Source organism: Seriola aureovittata, chromosome 16 (genome assembly GCF_021018895.1).
Source record: "Seriola aureovittata isolate HTS-2021-v1 ecotype China chromosome 16, ASM2101889v1, whole genome shotgun sequence".
NCBI lineage: Eukaryota > Metazoa > Chordata > Actinopteri > Carangiformes > Carangidae > Seriola > Seriola aureovittata.
The window spans coordinates 542,967-551,584 of NC_079379.1; the positions used below are offsets into that span (position 1 = coordinate 542,967).

Here is an 8,618-nt window from a genome sequence, read left to right on the forward strand (position 1 = left end):
CTGGTCAAATTTCACTGTAAATTTACATCAAAGGTTTATGGTGTGGAAGTCACTCTTTAACCTTGCCCATGAGTCATGTTACAGCCATAAGTCCCACCTTACCTGCAATGAGCTCATCCTGAAGATGATCATTATTAAAGATAATAATGATCATATATAATTAAGCAATGAAGCAAAGCAAGGCAATTACTTTTGAAGGGTGAATGAGAGAAAAAGATTCCTCCAAGCAATGTCTGTCCCCTGACACACACAAACACACACTGCTTATGTTTCCTTTTACCCTGCTGCTTCATGCTGGCACAGACATGCAAGAGAAAGCTGCAGTGAAAGGTGGAATCATTAAGACAAAGTAAAAGGACGTAAAACAAATGAATGGACAACAAAGAATGATAAGGTTGTGCTTTAGAGTTATGTAGAAAGTTTAAATTAGTGTCTCCAGTACGAGCAAAGGAATGAATAAAAAGAAAGATTGAGAGCACTGACGAGTTTTTGGAATTCATGCAACCTTTGACACTTTGACAAATGGAGATACAAAAATCTAATGCAAGTCAAGAATTGTTTGAGTTAAGTCTGCAATGGCAAAGAGTTTCAAAACTGAAAAGTACTTCTGCCCCGAATCACTCAGATTAATGCTTTGGCCAAACCTGCTTCTCATTTCCTCCTCTCTGTGTAACTCCACCCAATCCTCTCATTTAAAAAACAAACACTACTCATTTTCAACCATTTTGTTTCACTCCTGCGATCATCAGCTGCTGTGAGGCTACATTAGACTCTTAATGGGATGCTGCTTCTGGTGGGGTTTTATCAGAGGAGTCATTGGTCGAGTCACTCACCGCTCCCCTAGCTACCTCCTGCTCCACATGAAGGGTTTCCTGATCTTTCTCTTAAATTTTAAATCAGTTTCAAGCCGACCTGTGTCATTATGGAAGCTTTAAGCAATCATGGCAGTGGCTTGTTCTACATGCTGATAGCGATATTGATATATTAAAGAATATTTATATATAAAGATTTTTTTAACTCTTCCTTACCTGAAAGGAAAGAATGTGAAAATATTTTATAAGAATACAAGATGTAAATGACCCCAAATAGAGTTTACGTTTATAATGCACTTTTACATGCTTTTATTTTGATATGTCCTGTTACACCGCAAGTTTATTTTGAAAGGATTCTTTATACACATAGACAGAGAAGGCGTATGGTTCTACTGCTGCAGATTCAAATATTACCCATCATCCCTCATCATCATACCTTGCAGCAAAACAGGCTGATGCAGCCGCAGAACTAGCAGAAAAAGAGGCTGAATACAAGATTGTACAACAGGAAAGAAAGCAAAAGGAGAAGATAAAAGCTCTAGAGGAGCAAGATCCGTGATAGTACAACGCCCCAGCAGTGGTTTTATGTCTCCACCTGAATTGCTGTCGTCCAACTGGCTCACAGTCCCCCTAAATTCCTGTGGGAAAAGGAAATATACCCTCCAGCAAAGGAGATTGTGGAACTTCCAATCGGAGAACCAGAAGTGAGAAAGGTGCAAACATTGCACACACAAACTACAAAAGACGCTAGTCTTACTGACTGCTTGGCAAAGTTTTCATCTTGGTCTCATGCTGTCAGTGCTGTAGCATGTCTCAGACATCGTCTGTTGAAAGACAAATCAAAAGCACACGCTACTGTACGTGAACGACGAAACGCAGAGCTTGTGATTATCAAAGCTCTACAAAGATAAGCATATCAAGAAGAAATAAAGACACTAAGCAAAGGTAGACCACTACCAAGCGACAACAAACTACACAATCTTGATGTTTTCTTGGACAAAGATGCTGTGCTCAAGGTGGGAGGACGACTGCATTGCTCATCCCTTCCGAAATCTTTCAAACACCCGACAGTCATTCCTAGAGAGCATCATGTCACAAAACTGATAATTGCACACTACCATGAAAAAGTTAATCATCAAGGCAAAGGCTTCACAAGGAATGAGATCTGATCCAGTGGCTATTGGATCCCCAGATTGAGTCAAGCCATTGCATCCTACATTCGCCAGTGTGTGTTCTGTCAGAGACTAAGGAGACCTGTGGAAGGACAGAAAATGAGTGATCTCCCTACAGAAAGAATGGATCGCTCTCCACCTTTCATATACTGTGGCATGGATGTTTTTGGCCCATTTCTGACTAAACAAGGATGAAAAGAACACAAAAGATATGATATCAAAATTAGTGTATTTTGATTGACATGTTGAGTTTAATATGAAGAATGAGTTTATCACTTTAAATAGATAGGTTGCAGAGTAACTACATGTGCTTCTGTGTTTACCTTGTGTGGGAGAGAGCACAACCTACCATGTTTATTTTTATTTTAAAAGGTGATTGGCTGTTTGTTAAGTCATGTCATTTTGCTGTCTTGTGATTGGTAAAGGTGCAGGACAAATAGAGACAGAGGAGGCAGAGAGCGCGACAGACCGGAGAGATGTAGCGGCGGAAAAGAAGAGACGGGATGAAAACAGAGTTGTAAACGTATAATAAGTTTGGAGTTGTCTTAACAGTTGAGGCTGCAGAAAATAGAGTCTAAGACTGAGAGACATTATTTTATGTGAAGCACCGGAGGAGAAAAGGTATTTCTCCTGCTAGCTGCAAGAGTTCGTCTTCAGGAGGAGCTGTAGGAGTCCGCCTGCTGCTGTGCCAGTTTCCCGAGGGAGACATTCCACTAGTGGAGGGAGCGAGACGGTTTGGTCTGCCTGGTTGGTGGATCCGGAGCCTGCAACCTGCTAGCCTTCTGCTCGGCTCCTTCTTCAGCTCGGTAACTGCTTCTGCTCATCATTCTCTTCCCGCCACCCCACAGGTACTGTGACTTGAACACTGCTATAAACTGTGAGTATTCGCCATTGTTTTTGCTCGGCTAGAGTGAAGCGGCTACCTGTTTTGGCCTCCACGATCCTGAATTCATCCAGGATCTGCAACGTGGGGTTATTTTCTTTATTTGACATTTTTGCCGGCTTGTGTGAATGTGAGAGTGTGAGTGTGTGGGCCCATTAGTCTAGCATATTATATCTCACTGGTAAACAAAAAGGTATTTCATTCAATTCATGTGTGTTATAGGTTGAATTAAAAACAAAGGAAACATTTCATGATACTGAGATAAAAAGTGTTAAAAGAGTAAAGTTCATTTAAAGGGGACCTATTATGCAAAATGCACTTTTCCATGGTTTTCTATCGGTAGTATGTGTCCCTGGCGTGTCTACGGACCCCCCAAACATGAGAAAAGTCCATCCTCTCCGTCTTTTGCTTTCTCCACCTTTCAAGAAATGTGTGCTCAAACGAGCGGATTGGAGATTCGCCCCTGGTGACGTCAAGAAGGGCGATGCCCCTCCCCCCGGATGGGTGACGCTCCCCGAGCTAGGTGTATGTTCCGCCCCCTGAGTCCGTGTTGCAGACAGTATCGTTACTTCCCTCGCGAACACCGGCTTTCGGTAGAACAATGTCGAAGGTACGAGCGAAACACAGTAGTTGCTTTGTTGTTGGCTGCACAAACCAACACAGAAGTCTTTTTTTAATCCCTACGCCCGAGGATCTGAAGACCCAGTGGATTCATTTTATTTTTGATGGAAATGTTCCCGCTCCAACTCCGAAAGTGTTGTACGTGTGTGCTAACCGTTTCACCTCGGACTGCTTTCTCAACGAGGGCCAGTACAATGCAGGATTTCCTACAAGTCTGAAGATAAAGCCTGGATCAGTACCGACTGTGCGTGACCCAACTTTGAACTTCGGAGCTGTAAGTTTTACCATTTTATGTTGCTTTACTGTTTGTTCACGAGAGCCTGTTGCGTGTGTTGTTAGCATGGCAGCTAACGTGGCTAACGTTTAGCGTCGTCGACACGCAGCCGGGTGTAGCGGGTACAGATTGTATGTAATTCTTCTGCTTGGTATCGCCGTGTGACATTGATTAGAGCCACCCTGTTAAATGTATTATACTTTAAAGGCGTTTTAGCTGTAAAGTCAAGCCGGTAAAATTCGGACTAAATATCGGCTCTGTAGTGATTAGCGTAGGTGTCCGGGCTTGTTTATTAGTGCTGTGAAAGTTATTATTGAGAGTCATGCCTTATAACGGCCGTTTTAACGTTTATATCATGTTTACAGACACAGTGCCTGTAGGGAATATCTAGATAAGCGCAGAGTTAAGGGGATATGTCCGAGGGGATAGTCTATAATACACATTTTTTGCATCTTGCACATATAATGAGCTATTTGCAGCATTTACAAGCTATTGACAACCCAGTTTACACATAATTGAGAGCATCTGTTATCATTCTTGCACTGTTTGCAGCTGTTGCCATAACTACACATTTGAGGAGATGTTGGTGTAACCTCTGTTTCCTCTGTTCAGGCCATCTATACAGCTTCCTGCAACAGGGGATGTTGCATGCCAGACTGACCCACTGCAGGCACACAGTTATCCTTGAAGAGTCTTCAGCCTCACATCAGAAGTACAGGTCTGTAGCCATCTGAAGTGCATCTACTTTTGATAAACCTAACAGTCATTTATCAGTCTTGGAATAATGTGCAGGTAAATGAAGCTGTGGTTACTTAGAACTTGTGAGAGTGTGTAGGCTAAGGTTTCTGTCATCATCTGTCACCTGGCTGCCATGTACTACAATGAAAATGCTGACCGACCACAAGCCCAAACAAAAGTTCAAGGTCCAATTTCCAAAGGCCATGAAGGGAGAATGCAGAGCTACACCAGTTAAGACTGAGGCGACATTCTATAAGTGTTATATTATTTTATTTTTCAACCAAAAAATGTTTTGTACACATTGTATTAAATATTGCACATATAATGTTATGACAGTTCCATCAACAACAAAATACAGTAAAGATGAATTTTTGAAACAGACTCAGTCATTGTTTTGTAAAAAAAAAAAAAAAGAGTGAAAAATGTAAACAAAATCTTTTGTGTTTTATCAAACAGGGAATGTGGTGGACCTCATATTTGAAAAAGTCTTTGTGACCTGGGACCATACACAGAAGCTGCTTTGGCCATCCCCATCCCAGAGGACCTCACTGCACAGTTGGAGCGGCCTGAGAAGGAGGAGGTCATATCCAGCTCTGTGTCCCGGTTCTATCATGGGCCAGTCTAAAACCCACATACCGGCCTGTGGCGTCAGGAAACACGGCATGGATGCGTAGGACCACGCAGGCTGGAATGACGACCCAGATTCTGCAACCAAGGAAGCACCAGCTCACAAAGCTCCTATAGGCTAGATACCTGTACTGACTAAAACAACTGGACAGGGCATTTAGTCTTGCAAACATATATCTATGTTGTGTCTCACAATTTTTTTTATGGATCCAGTGAATCCTACAGTTTTTTTATCATCACTGATTATAACTGCCTCATTTGATGTAAATAAATGCTTGATTGTTACTAAAGAAATGACTCCTCTGAATTCATATATTATATGCACACTATCTGCTGATAGAAGAACTTTACAAATCAAAGAGCAGCTAAACTAATTTATTTGAGGGTGTGTTACTCTATTTGTGGTGTGTTATTACCATTGTAAAATTATGTGCACTGAAGTAAAACAAGACTGTCTAACATCTTTTATTTAGATTGAAACTATGTTTTTTACAAAGAATCAAAACGTACTGGTGTATTCCTCTCAACCGTAAAGGACCATAGTCAGTGCGGTACATGTTGCAGGCAGAACACATTGAGGCAGAGCGGCTCCAACCCAGGACGGTCTACCATACATGGTAAATCTTCCACGATCTCCCATAGCCATCTGGTAACCTACAGTTAATTGCAAATGGTAAATTCTATGGTTGATTATAAATGTAATGTAATCAAAACAAATTAGTGATTAGTTTGTCCAGTGAGAATGCTACCTGTGGTATCTCCTAGCAGCAGATGTTCTCAGCTTCTGTGGGCATGGTTGCACAGTTTCCACAGGAGCACCTGTCCAAAATATAGAGAAAAATGGTAACATTCACCAAAATATAAAGCTTATGAAATTCAAACACTGACAGACAGTGGAGCTAAGGTGGGTAAGAAGTAAGCTTGGCTACATATCAAGTGCATATAACAGAGGTAATTTATAACATGTCACTTATTGCATATAATGTGGAGCTTGACAACAGTGTAGTGTAGAAAACTGCACAGTTCAGTCTTTGACTAAAGTTTACTGTTGCTGTCAGACATGTTTATGCTGATTTACAGCTTTCATTGTAATACACAAAATAAATTTACTACATAAAGGAAGATGTCATGATGAGCATCACTGCTCAAAACATGGAGAAAAATTATTTACTTTGTCAGCACAAATATCTGACTAGTACTGACATTGAACACCTGTAGCAGTCTACATACAACAAACATTTTCAGACTGTAAAAGTATATCTAAGGAGGCATGACAGATAACTACATTACACTATTCACAATAGTGCTTATTTACCAAAAGAGCTCCCAGTAATGACGAGACAGTAACAGTTAGCATTAGCTACCTAGCTACATGTTAGTAACTGTGTGCCAGCTCTCATCAACAAACTCAAAATGTAATGTCAAAATACACAAAATTGGTTACCAACCATTCAGAAACGTCCTGCTGCAGTTGTAGAGTTTGAACTTCTTCAGCAGCCTCTCCCTCTGGCTCAGATTCTGGATAAAAGTCGTGTGGTTGAACCAAATCTCTACCGACGGCAGGTTTCCGGTCACGGTCACCGTAAACATTGGAGCACGGTGCTAGAAGCCCGAACGGCATCCCCTTCCGGAGAGGGGCGTGGTCAGGCACAGCTCATTGCATTTAAAGCTACAGACACAGAAACAGCCTGTTCTGAACAGGGCTGAAAAAGAGGGGTTTACAGGCATGCTGAAATATAGGATCGGAGTGGATTTTTTAGCAAAAAGCTTCAAATACATGCTTTGGGGACCTCTGAGACTTATTCAAACTTGTTGAAAAGGAGCATAATATGTCCCCTTTAAAAGCGGTGAAGTATAAAATAAGTTAAGTGAAATTTATAAAAGCTAAGAGAGCTATTTCCTATATTGGGTACTATAAAAATAGGTTTTTGTTTTACTTGTGTTTAACTTTTTTTGGTTTGTGAGAGTATCTCATCTGATAAGGTCATTATTTTCCTTTTAGTTAAGTTGTTTGTGATATCTGGTAGTTACAAGTCATAAGTTACTTTAAGAAGTCAAGATTAAAAAAAGAGTTTGAGCGTTGAACATTGATAGTGTAACACACTGAAAGAACGGTTTAATTTAGAGTCACTGATTTTAAAGGGCTTAATTAATCAACACAAGGGGGGAATAAAAGTAACTAGAAAATTCCAGGGTAAATTCCTAGTAGCTTCTCCTCTCCTCTGTCTCAGCGGAGACCGTCACAACTTCATTCACTCGTTTAACAAAACAAACAAAAAAAAGCAACGAAGGAAGCAGTAAATGGACTTACATATTTAAGACCTAACTAAATGTAATTTAAGACCTAACATGCGGCTAATGTAAAGCTAGCGGAGCTTGGAGAGTTGGTTATCTGGTTGCTAGGCACGCACACAGGTCAGGAGCTGCCGTTGCCATGGCAATGTGAAAATCTGCCCAGAATTTGGCTTCTACATGGCTTCAAACAATCGCAAATTATGAGAAAACCATTACTTCTTTTCAAAAACCGAAAAGACTGTGACAGACACTGAAGCCAGAAGTTTCTACAGTCTCTATTTTATTCAGATATTCCTTAAAATGAGTGAGTAAACTCATTGCGAAGACAGAGTGAGATTCTTTTGAAAAAAAAAAAAAAGACGATTACATTAGGTGTCAATGAGAGTGAGACAGGTATTGCTGCCGGACTCGGCACCCCCGTTTAAATTTTGTGCAGACCCTGCCTGTCAAAGTTACATTTTATGAATCCCAACAACTATGTCTCCATTTTGAGAAAGAATTATTTGTTTCCTTTTTAAGGTTTGGCCGTGAGCTCGAGTTAAAAATAAAAATAAAGCTTATTTTTTACTGCTTCACGCACTCTAGCCAACTGACGCTGTCACTCTAACTTTGAAGAAAAAGTGATTTCCACTCCTCTTTTGAGTGCTCATAGTTTGAAAAGTTTACATGTTATGTAAAAACAGTTTTTGAGAGAGCAGAAGTTTTCCTCCGTTTTATAGTTTGAATCACATTTCTACGTGCAGGTATGAGAGAGCTGGGTGACTCAGAAAAAAGGTGAAATTTGTAGAAAAAGGTGAAATTTTGTGGGTTTTTAAAAAAAATTCCAATGGATTCCTAATGCATTATTTATTCCCAGTATTTTGGGAATAACTTTGGGAAAAATTGGAATTTTAACACCAAAAGTCATAGCATCTCTTTTGGGATCAAGACGCACGTTTTGATGTATATATTACTGCGGGACGAGTTACGCACCAAAATTTGGCGGAAGAATAATAATAAGCCTGAGGAATATGAGGAATATTAATAGATGCCTCGGGGCACTCCTCTCAGCTATTCTAGCTGTAGAGGACCCGTGGCACTAATGAACACAGGGCCCTGCCTATGGGAAAGGTACAGAAAGGGTTACATATAAAAGCAATGTGATTTTGTTTTGAATTCACCCCTTGCAAGTCACGCTGGTGGAGTGTGGGAGCGAC

General features: G+C 40.6%; 1 long non-coding RNA gene across 2 annotated transcripts; it reads right to left on the reverse strand.

The window, feature by feature from the left end:
- Positions 1-4,468: 4,468 nt before the first annotated feature.
- Positions 4,469-6,716, reverse strand: LOC130183335 (uncharacterized). 2 transcript variants are annotated; one of them, XR_008829815.1, is made up of 4 exons: positions 6,576-6,716; positions 5,877-5,946; positions 5,638-5,781; positions 4,469-5,205 (listed from the first exon to the last, which is right to left on the reverse strand). It is a non-coding gene; the product is annotated as an uncharacterized LOC130183335 (long non-coding RNA). The 2 variants fall into 2 exon arrangements; XR_008829814.1 differs by lacking the exon at positions 4,469-5,205 and having other exon boundaries at positions 5,577-5,781.
- Positions 6,717-8,618: the final 1,902 nt, after the last annotated feature.